The sequence below is a fragment of the Astatotilapia calliptera genome, unplaced genomic scaffold (assembly GCF_900246225.1).
Source record: "Astatotilapia calliptera unplaced genomic scaffold, fAstCal1.2 U_scaffold_1, whole genome shotgun sequence".
Lineage (NCBI taxonomy): Eukaryota > Metazoa > Chordata > Actinopteri > Cichliformes > Cichlidae > Astatotilapia > Astatotilapia calliptera.
The window spans coordinates 512,406-536,863 of NW_020535618.1; the positions used below are offsets into that span (position 1 = coordinate 512,406).

Here is a 24,458-nt window from a genome sequence, read left to right on the forward strand (position 1 = left end):
TGCATACCGCCACAACAGGTCCACTGATGAGTGGGGCTTTAAATTGTTCTGCCAAGCAAGTTCATCTGGCATCATCCATGACTTGCTGCTGTATCAAGGGGGATCTACATTCTTCAATTCTCCCCCCAGTGAAAAGGAACAGAAGCTACCTCTAAGGGGCCAAAGTTGTAAAAAACACTATGCAAACCCATAAAAGAACCTATTCACAAGTTTCAGCTTGGTGCAGAACTTGCACACCTGTCAGGTGCATTGGCACTGTATGACCAAACTGCACTGGTGGAGCTCCCCCGATAGCAGAAAAACCATGCTTCCCACACTAAAACCAAAAACCTGATGAAGAAGGGCCATGGAGCTTGTTATTACAGGCTCTGATAAAGGTCTGATTGCAATGAAATGGTTTGAAAAGAGATGTGTCAACCTCCTAAACAATGCCTGTGGTTCATTCGTCAAACGGTGGAGCAAAGAGTCCAATGCAAAGATTACCATTCCATGCCCATCACTCATCCCTGTATATAATTAGCATATAAGAGGAATTAAGCTTTCTGATATGATATTACACGAGTTATAAGTTACGGAGATAGCATATTCCACTGTTCAGATACATCCTTGACTTGAATACCTGGTCTACAAGAGGAACTGTGCCCTACTGGATCAGAAACCGATGGCTCTCAAAAGGTTTCCACCTGGCTGTGTGAACCAAGTTAACAAGCCAGCATCTAGAGTTGGACAACCATGATCCAGCTCTCCAGGACCACAGAATAAATGCTACACCATAGACCAAAACCACAAGCAGATGTGCTTGATTTGCACTGTTTTTATTTTTAATTTTTGAAACAAAAATGATTTTGCACTGTAGCATTCAATCAGAAGTGGTCTGAATGTGATAATTTTGTGCTGTTGCACACTTGTCACATTTGCAGATTAAAAAACATGTATTTTGTTGTTTGATGTAATACTTTCCTTTGATGGGATGAAAGCCAGCAATGGTCACTGGCATGCTACTAGAAATAAACTGTATCCCTGGATACAGGGATACAGTTTATTGTGCCCTGGATAGTTTGTTATTAATTTAATTATAATTATAATTAGATTTTTTCAACTGTATTATCTAATGTACTTGTATTTGCATGACGTTTCATACTTTTACCAGTGACTTTTCAAGCATTTGGTAGAGATCAATATTTTAAAAACTACAGGGTCTATTGAAAAAAAAATATTGATTGTGGTTATTACTCACCCAAGTCAATAAGAAATACAAACAAAATATTTTTCCCTTGCTTTTTTCTTGGTGTGGACGTCAAAGGGCGTGCACTGCTTATTGTTTTGGTGTGATGGAAATAAAATAAGAAGATGTGTTAACATTCACATTCTGATCATTTGCGTCTCATAGCGATCGTGGAAAACACATGACATAAATGATATCATGACTACTCACTCAGTGGGTTTGGGCAGTGTGAATAAGCTTCACATTGCTGCAGGGGAATCAACAGATGTAACGCTGCCACTACAGGAGGTGAAACACTGTCTAAAAAAAGGCTGATGTACAAAAGTAAAACAGCTGTGGGATTTATACAGGTGGAATTTAGTGAATGAATCTGAGCACCATCAGCTTAACTCAAATTCATCTCTGCTACACTTAATGTAACCGAACTCTGAGCATGAAATCCATCACAGTGCAGCAAACTAACCTGTTTATTCTGCACTAACATGCAACCTTTAAATAAAAAAGTTAATCTACCTCAGTAAGGCCAATCACGGCAATTAATTTACCAAAGGAACAACAATTACAGATTCATTAACGCACAACTTAATCACATAAAACAACAAGTTACAACTGCAATGCTCTGCAGCAGCTCCGAATATCTGCTCTGCATGGTAAGCATATGGCCACTGATGCAAAGTTCCTTTGGGTGCACTTGATTCTTACCTCTAGACATCCCAAGGAGGGCAGGGAAATCTGATGCCTCTGTTATGTATGAGACTTGTGGTACTGAGAAAGTCCAGTAACTCCAGCCGTACTTATCATGTCAGCTTAAGGATTTATTGCTTCCACTTAACGACGTAGCAATCTCTTCTCCAAATCTTTGTCGCTGGCATTATCGGATAAGGGCGAGCTCAACTTCCAGAAGATCTTCTGTGGATAGACCACACATTTGTGTTATCGTTACCTTTTCTTTTGTACATCTTTTACAGGTACGATTATTTGACTTAGGATGACCGTTTCCTTTTTTTTTTTTTTTACATCCTATTCCACAAAGGATTGTTTTCATTTTAAGGAACCAAGCAACAGCAACCTCGAGCCTCTTCCACTCTGAGAAGTACGCTATCAATCAACACATAGCATCAGAAAAGGCTTGTACTTTAGTAACATTTACTGTGGACTCACCTTTGACTTCAGGGTCATCTGGTTCTAAGGAGCTTTCCATTACATTGGTAGGCCAATCAGTTTTTGGCTTCTGAAGGATCTTTGGTCCTTCGATTCAGTGACTGTTATGATAAACGTTCCTGGCCTTGAACCCTCTTGTAGCATCATTTGCTGGATTTTCCGTTGAGCCAACAACTAAACAGTCACAATGGACACAATAAATGAGGCTATTTGCCACAAAGGTAAGGAAATGTTTATCTTTATTCATTATATATTTGAGTAAATTCCCAATACGTGTCCTTACATCTGCAGCAAAAGCAAGAAAACAATCACAATCAAAGCTCTGTCTCCCTTAGTTCTCAGCCTAGTATGCTGTATAACAAGTAGGCCCTGATCACATGACCTCAGGGACCAGCTAGGGATAGAAGGTCAATGATATAAAATGATGCTTGTGCATTAACAGCTTTAAAAGTCAGAACTAGAATCTTAAAATGGACTCTGAATTCAATGTAGCTGTATTAGCAATGGTGTCACATGCAAGTACTTAGAAGATTTGGTCAGGGGCCTTGCTGCAGCGTTTGAAACCACCCGCAGACATTTAGGCAAAGTTTTTGAAATCTACGAAAGCCACACTGAAACGACAAACATCAAGAATGCTTCATTTGTCCAAAGCTGTTGTGAGCTGCTTAGCCACAACCAGGGTTGGACTGGCCATCATTTTTCGTTTTTATAGGCCGATGGGGTTTAATTTCTTTTCTTTTTTTAACGGTATAAATGAATGGTGGTGGATTGGGCAGTTGGTCATGATCGATTCTGGGCTGGACCAATTACAGCCAAGGAGGTCGAACTGAGGTTTTTTTTTGCTGCTGTTTACATAAAAATGCAGCCAAGGCATTTTTTTAAATAAACATTTCAAACTATTTACAGAACAATCAGCTGTTATGCATCAAATTTGATGCCACAAAAATTATTTGTGCCACTGCAAAAAAAAAAAAAGATTCTGTCCACTATAAGATAAAGGAGAACAGCCTGATACCTGCAGGCCTGACAACAGCACATGTATCACTCCTGTAACATTCAGCAGTCGCCTCATTGTTCTGACACACACAACAAAACTATTGGCTACACTACACACTGACTACACAAGATTTGCGCTAAACGTCGCAAATCTGTCACATCTCAAAACACTGTCACCCCTAACCCCGCCCCTCACGTCCCCCTTCCTAAACAACTTAATGTCATGTTGCCATATCATTTTTTTGACTGGTCGACATTGTACATACAAAAAACCCCACCCTTCGGAAAGGGTGGGGTTTTTTGGGGTTTTGCTCACAGGCTTTCGAGCGTTTTCCTTATAAGACGCTGTTTTTCCCGTTTCTTCCCACAGTAAATATAAACAACAATAGTATTCAGGATGAAAACCAAACATTGCATATATTTTCTATCATAACTCTGGTTTTACGTGGCCTATCAACACAATTTAAAAACTGGTATAAAGTCCACACTTTTTCCGTCAGTTGTTCCGTGTCTTTCAACATGTTGCACATCTGATGCACATTTAGATGTTAACGCTGTCTCTGTGCGATATAAAATAGTTTAGAGAAATAAAATACAGAAATAGTTTTAGAGTAGACAAAGAAACTTAGCTCTTCCAAGTGACCACAGTAGAGCTGAAGTGGAGGGGGCGGGGCCGACCAGGGTTTGGCCAGCTGGTTGTGAATGGGCAGGAGAGAAGTGACGTATCAGGAAGTGAAATGCGAACAGAAGTAGATGGCGGGAGAGCGGAAATACGTTAAAACAGGCGAAAAACGACAAGCAGAGTGAAAGTAAACCTGTAAGGTGGAGGAAACGGACAGTGAGCGCAGTGTAACCGTGACAACGAGACACGAGGACGGATTTAAAGTGATCATAAAATCGTCTCCAGACGGTCGTCGATCGGTGAGTGGAACCGGATTCAGCTACAACAGCGATAAATACGCCTGTAGGGAGATGAAGAGTGCTAAAATACTGAGAAACGGCTCTCTGATGAGTGTTTGTAGGGATGTGGTTCAGCAAGATAAAGACACACGACTCAGTCAAATAAGCGTTAATGAACTCCACAGTCTGCTGCCTGACAACAAAAGAGCGTCTGTGGGGGTATGGGGAGTACCTGAAATAGAAAAAAGAAAAGAAAACAGGGAAAATAGTGCTGGTTTAAAACGCATATTACAGGGAGAAATGTAATGGCAACGGTTTGGCTGCTGTTATTAAGTTTTATGAGCAAAGTAAGATGTACAGTGGATAAATTAGCTATGAGGTTAGACCTCCCCACCACGGAGATGGTTTTGTTCTGAGATGCTGTAAGTATCAAAGCAGCTCAGATTACTTGTTTCTGTTTTATTGGATTAAATAAGAATGACAAAAGTTTCACTGTGAGGACGTGATTTAAAGATGACAGAAAATATACATTGCACATATATCACATCATATCATGAGTGAAGCACTGTGATTTTTTTATCTTGGATGCAGTAATTTGCTAGAATTGGAAGAATTTGTCAGGGAGAGCCACACAGGAAGTGTGTACCTGATTTCCCTGCTTTACTCCTGTCTGCACAGGTGACGATAATGGATCTGTTTGCCAAATGCCATTAAGCTGTGAAGAACGAGAGGTGCTGTGGGTGTGTGGCCATGGCTGCTGTTTGATGAAGTGGACTAAACTTAAAGGAGAGACACAAATTAAAGTACTGATCCCGTCACATTAGTGCGGATTTGGTACCAATACCACTGTCGGTATCGCTTCTATCAATGCTTGTATCGATCCGCCCAGCCTGAGTTGAAGCAGCAATGAGTTCAGTTCAGTATCTGAGAGAGTTCATCAAGCAGAGACTAACTGCTGTTTGTGAAGAAATCTTCTCAGAGGTTCAAAAAACCATCGTCCAGTATGAGGAGGAGATACACCGTCAGCACAGACTGCTGGATATCAGCCGGAAACCCGACAGAAACTCACACATCATAGGTATGGACATGTTTTTAACTCTGTGCTGCTCAAGCTCAGATTCTTCAGCGTGACTGATTTTACTAGAAGAAGTTAAAGTGGGTATTTAGCAGTGCTGTGGGTCAGTGTCCAGTGACGGGCTATGTTGGACTGGTGCGGGTCCATGGTCACTGCTACATCCACCAATAAGAGACATCACTGTTTCTGTTTAGGGTAGGCTGGTTCTTTTCTATGATAATCATTAATAAAAGGCTTTAAAAAGTAAAATGAAATGAAATAAAACAAGCTTAATATCAGATTCAAGATCACTTTATTTGTCACGTACATAGTTGTACCAGTTTAACACACAGTGAAATGTGACCTGATACGCTCCTCAACTGTGCAAAATAGAGAGACAAAAAACAATATATACAGTAAGTAAGTAGATATATACAAAGAGGACATTACGTGTGATAAGTGAGTGAATTATGTACATTAAGTTAGAATAAAACAATCTGGAAATTTACAGTTCAAAATTTGGGAATGTACATTGTGTGAGTGGGGTGTTAAAGTGGCTTGTGCCGCAATGAAGTCAGAAGGATCAGGCATGAAATGGGAATATGTGAGTCCTTTCTCAGTTCGTTATGGTTGATTGGGGGGGGGCTGAGTTAACACACAGATGGCCTGAGGGTAGAAGCTCCTCTTGAGCCTCTCTGTTCTTGTCCGCATGGTGCAGAACCTTCTGCCTGATTGCAGAAGCTGGAACAGTTTATTGCTGGAGCGGAACGACTCCTTCAGTATTTGAGCTGCTCTAGTCCTGCAGGGAGGGGAGAGCAGTCCTGCAGCAGCGTTCTGCTGTACGGATCACTCTCTGAAGAGCTTTTTGGTCCTTAACCTTCCTGCCTTCTTGGGACCTTTTTGTGCCACTGCTATGTGTTAAATGGCTGCCATTTCCACTGTGTTCAGTGGAATATAACCAAACTTGCCACAGGATAGTTTTTACCTGTCAATGTTAATATTCCAGTGTGAATTCCTTAAATCAGCCTAAAATGGCTGAGCAGCAGAAATCCCCACACCCATCACCCTGGGGACCATTTTCTGCCCATTGACTTCCATTATAAACGCTATTTTTCAACCCCAAATTATCATCATATGATTTTATTTTTTCTTCTTTTCTTGGACGTCAATGAAGACTCAGGGCCTTGAAGTTTTAATTTTTAAATTGCAAAAAATGCAAAAAAATAATGGCAGGTCAAAATGTATGTTGGTGCCAATCTTTGGTCCATCTAAAGGCCTACTTATAATGACAATCACATATTACTTCAACTGGTTTTTTGTGGAAATATTTAGTTTCGTTTTTTGGTTTTTGGGGCTAATAACACAGGGCGCTCATGTAATAACACTGGGATTTGAAGGGTTAAAACAACGAAAATATAATTAAAACTTTACATGAATATTTCAGGGAGAAGTAGTTTTACAAGGTTGGCTAATTTAAAGTGGAATAAAATATGGATATATGGTCTTTTTATGGCGTGGCTGAGAATGGTCCCTAGGGTGATGGGTGTGAGTTTTTTTAAAGGATGGCAGGAGGGTTAATACAGCTGTTCCCATTACCATGATGTGATGTTCTGTGTGAGGATGCTCTACGCAGCGCCTGTATAGAAAGTCCTGAGGAGCCCCGGAGAGACCCCGAACTTCCTCAGTTGTCGTAGGTGGTACAGGCGCTGCCTAGCCTTTTTGGACTTGTGATTTTTGTAGACTGTAAGTAGAGCAGGGTGATATGACCAAAAACATTTATCACGATATACATTTGAAAATTTGCGATAACGATATAACTGACGATATAATTGACACTAGACAAAATACTTTACAACTCCACAACTTTATTAGTGCAAAAAAACCCATCAATGTATTTTCACTTAAACAAGCAGCTGTTTTTATGTGCATTAAAGTTATATAAAAACGTAACAGTGGAAATGCAAATTCCTTGCTGACAGTTTAACCAAAAGGCATTTCCAGTGAAATGGGCTGACATATTATGACCATAACCATGTATAATATCCACAAAACTTAAAAAGAGGTTACACACACACACACACACACACACACACACACACACAATGCAGCACAGTACATATCACTCCGCGAGGCTCCTGCCTACGATAGCCGTAATATTCCAACAATCCATCAAGTGGTGCGGCTTCGTAGCTTAGCAAAGTCGCACTAAAACATTTGACAGATTTTCGAGTGCCGTGTACATAAAATCATTTCGAGGTCAGTAAACACAACCAGAATTCATACATAAGGCACACGGGATTATAAGGGGCACTGTCGATTTTTAGAAAAATCAAAGGATTGATTTTAAGTGTGCTGTATTTTCCAAACAACATGGTAATAACGACGGCCCGCTAGCACGCTCTACCAAAAATAGTGGTTTGTTGTGTGTCTGACGGACGAAAGCTAAACCAGTTCCACACCAGTGAAGTTGCAGCATTTTTACAAACCAGTTCTGGTTCATCCGTTTCATTCAACGATCCGCTTTCGCTCTTCTCATTTTCTTCTCATTCTGCATCGCCACCATGTACGTATGTAAACAAAGGCACTGCGCGTGCGCGTTTTACCATATTCTATCGCGATATGTCATTTTCCTATCGTTGCCCAAAATTACACCGGTATTACCGTGAACGGTATGATATAGCCCAGCCCTAACTGTAAGCATATTGTGCTCTAAAAATTTACACCAGATCATTTCAAATGTGGAAAACATTCCTGCAAAAAGCTGCAGTGCATCAAGGCATGTGAGGGTGCCACCAGGGAGCGCCTCAGCTGATGAAAATATTTTATATTTATGTAGTTTATTTAACACGATCAACATCTCACTGTGACACCAGTCACGCCACAATCTGAGCTCACTGTCTCTAAAACATTTGTGTGTAAATGATCACCATTTATTCAGGTTTTGATTCATGCTTTTGTAAAATAGTGTTGTGTGTGTGTTTTTTTTTTTGTATCAACACCTTCTCGATTATTGTTCCTGTGTTTCTTTGTTTTCTCAAGGCCTCCCACAACAGCATGACTGTGAGGAAGAGGAGGGTCTGGATGAGGAGCAGGTCTGTAACCAGCAGAGGAACTCCAGTCTGGACCAGGAGGACCCAGAGCCTCCACAGATTAAAGAGGGACAGGAGGAGCTCTGCAGCAGTCAGGAGGGAGAGCAGCTTGGACTGAAGCAGACTGAAGGCATTATCGTCTGGACTGATGAAGAGCAGCTCAGACTGCTGGGGACCATCTGGAAACCTGAGATAAACTTGCACAGAAAGGGTATGTAAAACTGTGATGGGCTTAATGACAATGAATATGACTCACGTAGGATCCTAATCAGAGCTTAAAGTTATTTTTTTTGTCTTTTTAGAGGCACAGGAAGAATTGAAGGTCCAACTGTAATAAGCAACATGAAGTCATACTACTGCTTGCTCATCATCACCTCTCTCCTTAACCTAACTTCTGCTAACGTTTCGCATGTCTGGCTTATTAACTGTAGTTACTACAACCCTGCACGCGGCCCTTGTTCCTGAAATAAATACCAGTCGATTTCTCGTTTCTACAGAAAAGCAAAGGGGCCAGTAGGAAAATAAGGAATGGGGGAGTCACATCCCTATATTTAACAATGATAATAACAAAACTTATTTGTATAGCGCCTTTCAAGAAACCCAGGGGCACGGTACAAAGGAGTTTAAATAAATCAATTTATAAACATACAAAAATGCTAGAGTTTGAAAGGCTTTGTTGAAGAGGTCAGTTTTACGTTTCTTAAGAGTCCAGTGATGAGGTTTTGCAAAACTAAGATGGGAGAGCGTTTCAGAGGGTCGGGGCTGCCACACAGAAGGCTCTGTCACTAGAGGTTAACGCGAGGGACAGAACGCAGATGCAAGGCAGAGCACCATAGTGTCTGAGACTGTGCGTTTGGCTTCAGCAGGTCGCACAGGTATTGAGGGTCGGGGCAGTGAAGGATTTTTGAGTGAGACTTTGGGGGCCACAAACAGGAGCACTGTTTTATTACTGTTTATATTGGGGGGGGTTAGATGGCACGTGATTGTGAGGGTAAGTTGTGTATCTTCAGCATAGAAATGGAAGCAGAGACCATGGTGGTGGGAAATCTGAGCAGGGGGTACATATAAGCCCCTTTTCCATTAATGCCTATTCAAATCGACTCTGCACGATACGCCACGACTCAACTCAAATTGATCGATTTTCCATTATAACCAAGTATGCGTGTGTGGTGAACCGTGCCAAGTCCAGCTGAGTAGGTGGTAATGAAGAAAGGGCATAGATGGTGAAAAGAAGAGGTCCATGCACAGACTCTTGAGGCGTGACAACTACAGCAGAGGTGGAGCAGACATCTTCCATGGTGACAAACTGTGTTGGTTTGCAGAGATGACACTGAAAGTAAAGTACCAGTGAGGTCAAGATAAGGTTAGCCTGTACTCTAACCTTCATGTTCCTGCCTTTTCTTCTCTAACAATGCCTCACCCACTCCTCTTCCTTTGTCTTTAACCAAGACACAGGCCTAAGAGTTAAGAGCAGAAGGTTACTGAGATTTAAAATGACACAGAAGTGACTACTATCAAGAGACAACGGCTCAAATCAGAATATGTTCCTCAGATGTTTGGGTTGTTGTTGTTTTTTTTCTATCATTTCTCCCAATTTGTCTCTTCAGACCTCCGACACCAACACATTTGTGAGAAGGAAGTTCTCACAGACCAGCAGGTCTGTAACCAGGAGAAGAACTCCAGTCTGGACCAGGAGGATCCAGCGCCTTCACATATTAAAGAAGAACAGGAGGAACTCCGCAGCAGTCAGGAGGGAGAGCAGGTTGAACTGAAGCAAGAGACTGATATCTTCATGGTGACTCGATCTTATGAGGAAAGTGACCACAGTGAACCAGAGTCAAACAAAGAGCAGCTCCTTTTTCACAGCTCTCCTGAAGCAGAGAGCCAAGATCATGAAGACAAGCATGTGGACTCAGAATCAAGTAAAAATGCAGAGCTGAAGAAGAGGAAACACAGTCAGAGCTTGGACAACACCACTGTGTCAGAGAGTCAAAGTAAATCTGACAAAGTGAAAAAGTATGTACAATGTGAAATCTGTGGGAAAACCTTACATACATCTAATCTGACTGCACATTTAAGAGTTCATACAGGTGAGAAACCACATTGTTGCACCACTTGTGGCAAAGGATTCATTCAGAAATCAAATTTGAAGCGTCATTTGAGAACACACACAGGTGAGAAGCCATTTACTTGTAGCACCTGTGGGAAAAGTTTCGGTCTGAAACCAGAGTTGCAACGCCATCTAAGAATTCACACAGGTGAAAGGCCACATTGTTGTAACACTTGTGGGAAAAGATTTACTGACCTGTCAGGGATCATAGCTCACAGGAGAGTCCACACAGGTGAGAAGCGGTATTCTTGTAGTACTTGTGGGAAAAGATTCATTCAGAAATCAGGAATGAAAACGCATGTAAGAAGTCACACAGGTGAGAAGCCGTATTCGTGTAGCACGTGTGGGAGAAAATTTAGTCATAAATCAACACTGCAAACTCACGTAAAACTTCACACGGGAGAGAAACCACATTCTTGTAGCATCTGTGGCAAAAGCTTTGTTCAAAAGCCACACTTAAGTAGGCACATGAAAATTCATACTACTTGAAGTTTCGTGCTTAGATAAGATAGCTGTGAGTAGTAGTAGTAGTCTGTTGGTCATAAAGCTCACACTGACCAGAAGTTTAATGACTGCAACACTTGAGTGAAGAAGTCAGTATTTTTTGTGTAGAGCAGAGCAGTAAAAATAAATGTTTTTTATTTAAGGATGATACATTAAGATTTCTGCATTTCAAAGCCTATCACAGCTGACGTAGGCTGATATGGGTATGCCCTGGACAGGTCAGCTCCTGAGCTAAAACATAGATGGTCAATTATTCACACCTATGGGCAATTTGGCAAGTAACTAATGCACCAGTTAATATAAAAAAGTATAAAATCAAACCCTTAAAAAACAGCAATAACAACAATATTCATAATAAAACAATCAGGTGTCACAATAAGATGCCTCTACAAAAACAGTTCCTGTCCACCACAAGACAGAGGGGCACATCACAGTCCTGATATTTCCGGGGTGTGTCACTCCTCTTGCTGTCCACCTCGAGACGGTGTATAAATAAGCGTTTGCCTTTAGTGCCTTTTTGGACGGCATCGTTGTCTGTGACAATGGGAACACAATCTTCTCAGCTCTTCTGCTGTGAGGAATGCCTGTCTCCATGCTGACACACCAGCTCCGCCACAAATTCTTTGTGTGCCATGGGCAGCACCTGCATGGCACTGATCGCCTCACGGTGCAAGATGAATGCTTTTCTTGTCTCAATCTCCAGGAAGTGTAAGAGCACAGTCCCGTACCTGCAGCAGTCTTGCTGTGGGTGGACTAATACTGAATGAACTGGTCTAGTATGTCAGCCCCTCTCACAGCCCAGTGTCCATCTGCATCCTCCACCTTTCTCTTCACCCTGGACATACAGGTGGATGGTGGTGCACACAGGCACCTCCCACGTGTCCATCCACTTCACAATATCAAGTGGGTCATCTCTGATCCATCTCACAGATCCTAATTCGCATTTTTTTGTTGAGAGTATTTTCCCTCCCTCCCAGGCATTCCCTGTGTAGATACTACATGCACCACATCTTGTGCTGGTCAGATCCAGGAACATTTGGGACTGGTACAAAACAACTGTCCATGTAAACATGGCATCCTGTGCTAAGCAACAGCTGAAAAAGGTTCATCACCACATCATAAGACATAAGACAGCATCACTTGCTTTTAAAGTCTTAACAGTGTATGTGATGAATCTAAAGGTTGATTCAGCCAATGTAAAACCTTTCATCCCTCATTTAGTTGGTTTGTCCGTCATGTATTGTGTCATGCCAGGCTTTGCTTTAGGTGCCACCATCCTTTCATCAACTGCCAGTTCCCTCCTCGGGTGTTAATAAGCTGGCTGCCACAGAGGATTTCATAATTTTTTACCACCTACTCAGGATCAGTGAGGTGGATGTTCCAAAATATGGCTCTGGACCTGTCTCTTGTCTATATGTCATTGATGGAAGGGGCACAGACAAGGCATGATTGTGTCTCCATGATTGTGTAGTCTTAGTCTTGGCAGCGATATGTAAATCCAGAGACCAAAAAGCTGATAGACATCTTCTGTTTCTACATCAGTCCATTTGTGTTCTTTGGCTAAAAACTGATTTTTTTTTCTATTTTTTGCAGCATTTTGGTTTGTGTCAGCACAGCTTGTGCTGAGTGTGTCAGTGGCGAAAAACAATAAAAACGGGTCTTTTAGACTACAGCATTCTCTCAGTTGTCACAGGAGTTACGTCCCGGGACCCCCGCAATAGGGGAAAAGTAGGAAATTGTGTCTTTATAGCAAAAATAATTAGAATTATAATCTAAAAAAAAAAAAGAGAGAGAATACCAGATCACAGGTTTCGGCGGCATAAAGATACTTTTTATTTTATTTTTTTAGAATAATTATTGTATATTCAAAAATGTATTAATTATTTATAATTTGCAATAATTATTATTGTTGATTAATTATTATGTTTTAATTAATTTATCGGGTTTCTGCGCCCTCATTACAGAGGCCCTCGTTCTCTCAAAAAATTAGATTTGAGTAAGAGTACAAACTCATTCTGATTTAAAAGCCAAGGAATAAAAATGGGTTTTTAGACGAGCTTTGAAAGTGTCCAATGTTGAGGAGGTCCTGATGTGGTGAATTGTTCAACCAATACTTTGTTTTTTTGCCCCCGATCACAAGGGCATGCGCCGTGCTTAGAAAACCCTCCCTATCAACACAATGTTAAAACTGGTAGTTTTTAGTCTTCACTGTCAACTCAAATTGAGACGGATTCAGTGAGACTGCATCTTGCTACTTCATAATTTTAATTCCGCGAGCTTGTTTGGAGGCACTGGTGTGTCTGTCGACTAAAGACATAACTTTACCTTTGCATTTAAAATTTAGTGACTAATATTTTTATTTTTCAGTGGCAAAGTATTCAAAATCTGTGGGTCTTTAACTCTAGCAGAGAGCAGACCAAATGTGTCTACATTTTGGTAACCTACAATTATTAATAACTCTCCTTGTGTTTACACCTTTACTGCTGAATTTCCAAATCATGTAACTGATTTAAGGCCAAGGCCATTTACACATCTAAAGTACAGTTTTAATAAGGAAAAATGTATTTAAAAAAAGCATATTATATTATATCCTTCCTAAATTTTACAGTAATGCCACTGTACTGGCTGATTCGGTTGCCACAGTGTGAAAGATATGGAAAAAGAATCATAGCATTAAATTTAACTGGGCAGCCTTTACAGGCAGATGATAATTGTACAAGTCAAACAGTTCAATCTTTGTACAATCTCTTGTTTCGGGCATTTTTCTAAAATGGGCTTCAAATTATAATTGATGAGTCCGTATTACTTCCCAGCATGTTAATTAATTAACATGTATTTTTTTCTGATCAATAATTATGGAAAAACTATCACATAATTGTCTTATGATTGATTGAGAAACACGTTGACAGTTTTTAATTTTTTTTAATTGTTCAAAGACAGGAAATTATTTTGGAGTCACTGTGAGACACGAATCATGTGCCTGTTCAGTAAACCTTCAACCTTTTGAGTTTTTGCTGTTTTTAAATGATAATAGCAAACAATCAACTTGAACACTGCTGCTAAGAATGCAGATATGACTTAAAGCAGTTATATCCTCTCAGTATTGTTTATTCAGTTTATATTATTTATTTTATTATTGTATCAGGAAAATCCTGATCCTAGATTTGATGAAGGTTAAAGTTGTTTTGCTCTGATGGTTCATTGTTTAGTTCTGTTGTTTATTAGTGTTTATGTTGTCTTAAAGTTTAAATAAAAACTTGATTCAAACATCTTTTGAGTATTTTTTTTTTCTGAGATGAAACCTCTAATATGAACGCAGCACATCTTTCTTATTTAACATAAGTTTGTTTCTGATGTTTAATATAAATATAGAAAGTGATGTTTTGACTCTTTGAATAATCATGTCTCGGGGCATTGTACTTGGTATAAGCAGCACTGACTAACCAGGAATCCAGTGGTGGGAAGGGTCAATTAAAAGCCTGGAATGAGGTTTGCTCTATTTCTAAGTAACTCCCAAGTAACTGGTATCCTGATTAAATTACCTGGAAGAAATCGACTGGATGGCTGAACCACGGAAAATAGTGGAGGCTCTCTGATGATGGTTTCACTCATGTTTACAGCGCAGCTAATTAGAACACTAGATTTAGACTTTCTGAAGAAATTTTTGTTATTTTGCAATAAGAAAGTTGCACCAATCTGAAATTATATGCAAATAACTTGGAGTGATTTAAAAGCTTTTCTTCTTTGGGAATGCGCTTGGACTCTAGAACAGGGGTGTCAAGCTCCAGTCCTCGAGGGCCGGGTTGCAGCAAGGGACAGATATAAGTTTCATGACACTGGCTTGTGCTTTCAGGTGCATGATGGATATAGGCATATCATATGGAGCTGCTATGAGCTGAAATGGTGTTTGCCCCCTTGCTGTTTTTTTTTTTCTTTTAATTTTGTCACACTTAAATGTTTCAGATCATCAACTACATTTAAATAATAAAGATAACACAAGTAAACACTAAATACAGTTTCTAAATTAATGTGTTAATTATTGCTGCTTGACCCCACCCACCATTATAACATAAATTAACCTTGGTGTACCACATCTTTGGAAAGTTTAGTTCTATTTCTCTAGCTGCATCCAGGCCTGAATACTGCCACACTTGTTCTTAATCAAGAAATCACTTAAATAGGACCTGCTTGACAAAGACAAGTAGACCGTGAGATTCTTAAAAGCCACATGTCTCGCTGTGATCCAAGGAAATTCAGGAACAAATGAGAGCAAAGTAATTGGGGTCATGCTCATAAACCTTCCAATGTGGCTTAAGCACAAGAATTCTGCAAAGATGAGTAGACCAAGATTCTTCCACAGTGCTGTAAAAGACTCATTGACAGTTATCACAAACGCTTGATTGCAGTAGATGCCTTTAAGGGTGGCCCAACCACTTATTAGGTTTAGGAGGCAATCACTTTTTTCACACAGGGCATGCAGGTTTGGATAACTAACAGGTTTGCTAACATGTCCAGAACTGAAGTGTTCTAGTTTTTATTTGAGTATGAATTTATTTCAACAGTCTGAAAGAAATTCTTTCTAAACAAAATTTGTTCCATTGAATTTAAAGTTTACCCCAATATGTAGCAATGTTTTATAATAAAGTTTTAGTGTAGCTGCCCTTTAGTGAGAAACAAGAAGATTGTGTTTGTGACGTGGTTATTGATGTGGTCTTGCTGCACAAAGGCTCTGGTTCAAACTTCACGCTCAGCTGGAGCCTCTCTGTAGAGTTTACCTTCTCCCACAGTTTAAAAAGATGTGCTAAATACCTTAACTAAAAAACGTACCACAGACATTAACATGAGGAAACAGTTCTATTGAAAACTGATCCACAGATTGTCTGAGATCCCCAAGGTAACATTTTGGTAAGAGCTATGAAGTGCTGATCACATAGAGCTGCTGTACCATTATCGAAAGCTGAGCCAAGGAAACATGTTTCTACAAAAGACTAAAGCTACAACATTTAATAACAGCTGCTGCTAATCCAACATGGTTTACAATCCTACTGTTACTGTTAATTAGACACAAAAACACCCGAGGTAACTATGATGTATTTACTACCATGCCTTTTTTTTTTTTTTTTTGCCTGTCCCGTTTGGCTCTTTTGCCATCAGAATTGTTGTCTAAAGGCAAAGAAAGATGCCCAACGGATTTACTTTACCAAACTGACCATCCCAGCCTTGCCGTAATGGTCCATTTGATTCACCTTTTATTGTTTATTTTATTTTCACTTGCTGAATACGGGACAGACTTGACTGGGGGAAAGAAGGGGAGAAAGAAAGAGGGAAAGAGAAACAGCTGAGAAGAGGGACGGGGGAGAAGGGCAAAAGACAAAAACCAACAGAATGGGCAGAAAAAAAAATGCATATATCAATCACCTGGATCACCTGCTGAGAAAGAAAAAAGAAACAAGCAGAAGAGAACAAGAGTAATAGAATAAACAACATCACAATGATATATGGGAATATGACAGTAAATACTAAATGTTAAACATTATTGTGCAGCACATAAGATCAACAGAACACAATGTGCTTTGAGGTAGGAGCCAAAAAGGGTGTAGTTTGTGGGTGTGATCACCCGTGTGTACACCTGTGAGCATGGACGCGCTTGTTTTTAAAAGGTTCCTTCATGTAATGATCTGCTAGAGGGTGTGGGGGGGCCACAGCCCCGTCCTTCAGGGCATGAAGCAGGTATGGAGGAGATCAAAACTCCAGACATCCAGAGGCCCCCAGAACACAAGAGACCAAGGAAGACCAACAGAGGGGCAGCTGCGCCACTGTCCCGGAAAGAGCTGAGGAGAGTCCCGGATGAGGGCTCACTCAGCAGCCGCGGAGCAGAAGCCAGGGGGAGTTGCAGTGACGCGCCCGTGAGCTCCGCCGGCAGCCAGCTGTGCCTGAGTGACTGAGCCCCAGGCCGAGAGGTCGGGGGCACCCCACCTCCGAAGTGGCCTGAGCGAGCCCCAGGCTCCAGGCCCCGATAAGCGGCCATCAAGGAGTGAGCCGGTGTGTACCTGGACGCCCACAAAGAACCACCAACGCACCGATGTCTGAGGGCGTCCGCCACTGGCAGGGGAAGTGGTGGTAGGGGGAGATAGGCCTCCAAACCTTGGAGGGCCTGAGATGTCCCCAGAGAGGTGACGCCTGACACCCAACCTGACATATAGACACAGAAATACAGGCACACACAGACACAAACATCCATTCCCACCCTCATGCTCTCATATGCACTTACTCCACACTCAACCAACGTGGAGACAGACATAAAGAGACGCTGTACACACGATCACACTCCCCAAGCGTACTCTACAAACCGGGTCTAGGTACCCTTGCCCCTGGAGGGGGGAACTGCACCCAGACCCAGGTGGTGTTACCCTTTTCCCTGCGGTGGGGAGAGGCAGACCGCCCCGACTCCGCAGCAGCAGGGAGGCCCCACACTCCAGACCGCAGTCGGACGGCCAACTCCTCCTCCTAGCCCCCCCGCTCCAGCAGGCCGCAGAGAATGGGGGTGAGAGAAGACTCCAAACCTCCCTCCACCCGCTCATTGTAGTGTTGATGCATGTGTGTTCTAAGGTGCATTTAAAACCCAGGAGGGCATGGAGCTACCTACCAGAGAGCAGCAGGTAAGCGCATGGTCCCTCCTGCTGGCCCTCAATGTCTACGTGTATTTAAAATTGAGAGGTGGGCAACGATGCCAGGGGTGAGGTATACACCCTGATGGTAATTTGGATTCCATGTATCGTGCCCACCCCCAAGATCCTATATGTATGTGTAATGAGAGTGTGAGTAATGTGAATGTCTAAGTTGTGGGATAAAATTGAGGCAGAGGCAGCCAGAAGGGGACCGGGGGGGTAGCCTCCTCTGCACCCTGGTGACATACCCCCACTCCAAGGCCCTGCATGTGTGGGTCCTGCACTATGATGTATTTACTACCATGCCATATGCCAGTCAGGGGTATCTGGAGCTCTCAAGTGCTTGCCGTGAAATTGAGTCTGGATTTCGTGAAAACAAGGAAATTGAATTTGATGACCCCCCCCGCTCCTCATTCCTCATCGGGTCGTCTGCTTGTCTTCACCTCTGTTTCTCCTGCTTAACCTCCCCTGCTCATCATTTAGCTCTGGGGGTTCCTTGGAGATGCCGTAAAGCTCCACCTGCTTCCCCGCCAGCAAAATTGCTTCCTAAGCTGCAAGTGTGATATCTCCATTTTTCCATGGATACACAGTCTTTAGCCTCAGTGCTGCTGTCCTGCGCGCTGAGGCACAGCTGTTTAGCTCACCAGCTTCTTCTTCCCGGAGAAAGCAGCACTAATGTTGCAGATTAGAAACTGAAACTGTCTGATGCTTTAAAGTGCAACAACTTAGAAAAACAAAGTTTTCCTTGCGACCTGTTCATGAACATCCTTTGTTGCCCAAACCCTCAAAATACTGAACAAAATCTTTTTTGTTCAAAACAGCTCCCTGATGAAATATGATTCTTAGTTGCTCAATCATGTTTAATTTCGGTACTAAGGAAATGTTAATTTCAGCATCTTAGCTTAGCTTAATTTAGTAACACAATCTTTACTTTCACATCACTGAAGAGAGGTCACAAAACAAAACTGGATTATCAATTCTTGTTCTGTTGTACAATGCCACACAGTTTGTTTTCCTTGTATACTGTCTGTGCTGCTGTGTGCTGTGCTGCACTCACGCAGAGATAAGAGTACATGTACAGTTATCCCACTGACACAGAGAGGAGAAAAATAGAAAGAACAATCTAAGCCTTGGATTAAAACAAACATAATTATGTAAATGAATAGTGTTCAAGTAAAAAATAAGACTGTTATCATATATGCTTTGATAAATGAATCACGATAGAGTTGCTTTATCGAAATGTTTTTGTTATCATACAAAGAATTTGTGGACAAATACAAAATATTCATACAACTAGAAGTATCAACTGAGGTTTTTAATGCTGCACCTAAACGTGTCCTCATAATGTTACCAAAGTCAGCAGGAGGACCTGTGATCCATACTGTATCAATAACAAGTTGAAGGAACTGTTTTTCAGCATGTTGCACATTCGTACGAACCTGTTTATCCTGTTTTCTGTGATATGAATAAAGTTTTGCAGGAGAAAAAACATTCCTCACGTGACTGGAGCAAACCACTGCAGAGCAGGGGAGGAGCCAAGAGCGGGGTGCACAGACATGGCTGCTGTTTGACGAAGCGGATCGAAATTAAAGGCGAGACACAAACCGTCACGTCAGTGTGGATCTGATCCCAACGTCTGTATCGCTTCATCGATGCTTGTATCGATCCGTCCAGCCTCAGCGGAAGCAGCGATGAGTTCAGCTCAGTATCTGAGAGAGTTCATCAAGGAGAGACTAACTGCTGTTTGTGAGGAAATCTTCTCAGAGGTTCAAAAAACCATCGTCCAGTATGAGGAGGAGATCAACCGTCAGCACAGACTGCTGGATATCAGCCGGAAACCCGACAGAAACTCACACATCACAGGTATGGACATGTTTTTATCTCTGTGCTGCTCAAGCTCAGATTCTTCAGTGTGACTGACTTTACTAGAAGAAGTTAAACTGGGTGCTCCAGGTTTACTGTTGTTTGTCAGCATTTCGACAAAACTCCGGACGAAAATTGGAGTTTAAAAAGACCCGTGTTCAGACGTAAACACTACGACATAAATAGTCAGTAAGATTAAAAAATATAATGCTAATAATCAAATAACAGGATTTCAGTTGTTGGCCAGTATAGCCACCAACTCAGCCTGTAGATTAGTGAGTTAGAACTAAGAAACTATTCGCTGTTATTTATTTATTTATTTATACTTACTGACTAAATTCAAACAGACCTGAGTTTACTTCAAAGGCTGAGCAGATGTAGGACAATTCAGTGTTTCCACAAACATGAAGAGATGTTTGTGGAAACACTGCAGGCAGACATGTGACCAAAGGCCATGATGTTACTGTAGAGACAGACTGACCCGCCTGTCAGGTCAAATGTGCAGTTAGTTTGTAGTAAAAGACTAACTATGATTAATCATTTCCCTAACAATCACTGCACCCCCACTCAAGTTTAGATAGTCAGTGCACTGGTTTACACGCTGACACACCTGAGTGACAAACCGTCTGTCAATTAAATCATCACGTTATTCATGATGAAAATGGAAACCATTCTGCTTCCCTGAGAATCTTTATTGTTGTGTTTACATTGTCAGGCTGATTGTATGCACATCACCACTTTAACATCCTGTAAATTGCATCTGTCTGTTGATTCTGTTAAATGAGTTGTGTTATTGTTGGGATCCATGTGAGCAGCTGGTGAACTGATGGAAGCACATTTTCTTATTTTATGCAATTTTATGTACCTGCCTGTCAAGCTGACTGACCAACACAGTGTAACTTACAGAAGGTGAAGGCATCCATTCAAACGGGTCAGAGGCATATCAAGAAAACCATTACATGAGAACTACATTACAGAATTACACAATTAATAGTCTGATCACCAGGGTTCATTACATATATTTACCTTTGATCAAGACATTGTTTTTGTAACACTGCATGTAGATTATATTAACACAGACATATTTTGTATGAACGGCTGTTTGCAACTTGTTGTATTGGCAAATTCAGTGAAACCACTGAAAGGCATTGCAGCTCCATTTAAAGACACTTATCAGCACCAAGTGCTCTAAACTTACTATGACAGGTATGCTGCATGCTGAAATAAAGATAATTTACATACCAGCCTACTGGGAAAAAATCATTCCACTGTGGTGCGTTTATAAACTTTTGGTCAACGTGGTTGCTGCTAAGTGTCAATCATTCCCACCTCTTGAACTACAACCATTTTCTTCTGCTTATCCAGGACCGAGTTGCAGGACAGCAGCTTAAGCAAGGAAGTCTGTACCTCCCTCTTCCCAGCTAACAACGTAGCTGAGAGATATAATCTCTTCAGCATGTCTTGAACCTGGGTATCTTTTCTGGTGACATGGTTGAAAAACCTTTTCTGGGAGCCCAGGAGTCACCTAAGAGCTTTTCAGGTGCCTGAACTTCCTCAACTGGCAATTTCAATGTGGGGCAGTATTGACTCTACTATCAGCTTCTTACCTTATCTCTAACGAGGGGTCTGGTCAGTCTAGACCCTTTTGCTTTTGGTATCTTTCAGCTTCATTCACTAGCTCAGGCTCCTTCACCACTTGATAGCTGAGGATTGTGTGTCAGACCACCGCCTGACACACATTGGCTCTAACTCATAGGCCAAAGGTGTCAAACTCCAGGCCTCGAGGGCTGCTGTCCTGCTTGTTTTCCTACTAACTGGTAAATGGCCTGTATTTGTATTTGTATAGCGCTTTTCTAGTCCTTAGAAAAGCGCTTTACACAACCAGTCATCCACCCATTCACACACACATTCACACACTGGTGATGGCAAGCTACATTGTAGTCACAGCCACCCTGGGGTGCACTGACAGAGGCGAGGCTGCTGGACACTGGCACCACCGGGCCCTCTGACCACCAGTAGGCAACGGGTGAAGTGTCTTGCCCAAGGACACAACGACCGAGACTGACCAAGCTGGGGCTCGAACCAGCAACCTTCCGATTACAAGGCGAACTCCCAACTCTTGAGCCACGATCGCCCCTTGAAGCTTCTTAATGGCAAAGCACACCTGATCCAGGTAATTGGCAGCAGGTAGGGCCAGGATATCTCAAAAACAAGCAGGATGCTGGCCCTCCAGAACTGGAGTTTGACACCCCTGCCCTAGGAGATGGGACTACAGGAGTGAGCCCATCTATCTTCTTCGGGCTCTAACTAGCTAGGGTATGGCAGGTTTGGCAAACTCCAGGCCTCGAGAGCTGATGTCCTGCAGGTTTTAGATAACACCCTGGGTCAACACACCTGAATCAAATGATTAGTTCATTACTGGGCTTCTGGAGAACTTCAAGAAATATTGGAAAGGTAGTTTAGCCGTTTAAATCAGCTGTGATGGATGAAGGACACATCTAAAACCTGCAGGACACCGGCCCTCGAGGCCTGGAATTTGCCACCCCTTTATCACGGTATATATTTGAAAATTTGCAATAACGATATAACTGACAATATAATTGATGCGAGACAAAATACAGAATACAACTTCACAACTTTACTAGCGCAAAAAAACCCATCAATTTATTTTCACTTAAACAAGCAGCTGTTTTTTTGTGTGCATTAAAGCTCACTGCACACTGGATTATAAGGTGCACTGTCGATTTTTGAGAAAATTTAAGGCTTTTACGAGCACCTTATAGTCCCATAAATATGGTAATAACAATGGCCTTTTTGCATGTTCTACCAAAAAATTGTGCTTTGGTGGCTATCTGATAGACAAACACCAAACTAGTTCCACACCACTGAAGTTGCACCATTTTTACAAACCAATTCATCCATTTCACTCAACGATCCACTTTCCCCCTTCTCATCTTCCCTTGCCGCCATGCTTTTCCGGCCATGTGCGTATGAAGTCAAAGGCGCTCCACATGCGCGTTTTACCCATATTCTATATAACATTGTACCGGTATTACTGTGAACGGTATAATATGGCCCAGCCCTACTCCCTACCCAGGTCTGGTTCCAGGGAGCATGTTTCTGCTATTGATTGTGTATACAAATGTTTTTGTTCACACTATATTTTAATATATTTAAATAATGCAAACACTTAAAAAACTCATAGGTGATAGTTTTTACCTCCCCAGTCAACTCAAACACTGTGTCTGGCATTTATGTAGTTTATCGAGTTTAGGCTATCAGGTCACTGTTTACCTCATAATGCTGATTGTGGACATTTCCAACTATTTACTTTGGAGGAGATTATAAAACTTTGTAAAAGCAGTAAATGAGTCAGGGAACACTTGGACACTTGGTGATTGAACTCTCTGTGATGTGAGAATGTAATTAAACTGTTTATTGGAGGGAAAGTTGCATGTTGAAAATTCCTAATTGCAACAATATCATAAATAAATAAGCATGTTCATGCACCTTTGTGTGTGTTATACCCTTGACTAAAGTTCAGGCGATGAGGTTTGAGGTGTAGATGAGAGACAAAAGAGACCAGTGGTGGAGGAGGCATGTGAAGAACAGAAGGAGAAAGAAATAATGGGAGATACATATGGAGTGTCCAAATTCATGGGCTGCATCCTTCTGAGGCCGCAATTGTAGGCCGTTTACGTCACAGTGACGCGACAAAGGCTGTCCAAATTTGTAGACTGTTCCGAATGCAGCCGGCAAATGCGTCCTCCTTTTCCCCGAATTTGAAGGATGGTACGGGTGTGTCCTTCGTGGCCCACCATATCCCAGAATTCATAGCGCAGCCCAGCCAAGTTTTAATATTTCTCTTAATGCTCTTTTTGGGTCACAAATAAACTTTTAACATATTTTCAGCTGTGATTGTTGCTGTGTAAACTTCAAATATCTGCTTGGTTTATCAAGATATCACATATTTGCAGAAGTGCTCCGACGTTTTCAGAGACGTCTGTTATCCACCAGCTCGATAGTTAGCCGGGAGCTTGATGGTCAATAGAGCCGGCGAGAATAGCAAATTCACGGCACATCATTTCACTACCCAGGTTAATCATGATATATATGTCACTTAGATAACCTAAAAATGTTATTGTTTGGCTTTTTTCAGTTTTATTTGTTCGTGAGTAAATCGGTTTGGCTGAGATTAAAGTTATTAGATTAGATTAGTTAAAATAAAACTTCCCTTGGGTGGGTTCCTCCTTGGTTTTCACACAGCTGAATAAATGTCTAAGCTGTATTTAGGAATTTAAAATGTTTATCAGATATGTCCTTAGAGAACTTTCAGGAATCAGGAACATTCTAATAAGAGGTTTGGTAGGGTAGAAACAGTTAAGTGTTCCACCTCCTTTAGGTTAAGATGAGCAATTGGGGGGTGCTCAGGTCATTGCATCAGCACCTCACCGTATAACCCTGACTTCAGCAAATATAAGAAAAAATTTTGGTAATTTTTTTCATCATCTCCGTAACTTTCCTCCTTGATCCTTTGCTTATACTGAGGCTACTGGCTTGTGACTGGCTCTGGCTATTTTAGCTTCAGCCACTTTCAGCAACCTTGTTACCTTCTTTAACAGGTTCATGTTTAAGTTTCTGATAAGGGTTGTTAGAAACGTTTTCATGGCAGTCAACCTGCAGTTTACTTTGACGTTTTTGTTCACAGTGAGGAGCTTTGACATTAACAAAATGTGGTAACTGTAAATTTTACCAATCGAGACATCACTGTTTCAGTTTGCGATCGTAGGTAGCTTTGTTCTTTTCCACAAAGGCTTTTTTGTTCAAACATGCTTGATATCACGTAGCACATACCATCGTTTCACAGTGTCGTAGCCTTTAGCAAGTC

At 41.5% G+C, this 24,458-nt stretch overlaps 1 pseudogene; it reads left to right on the forward strand.

Moving 5' to 3' along the window:
* The first annotated feature begins 3,908 nt into the window (after window positions 1–3,908).
* LOC113017280 (zinc finger protein 658B-like) overlaps window positions 3,909–24,458 on the forward strand; it is a 32,721-nt pseudogene continuing 12,171 nt past the window's right edge.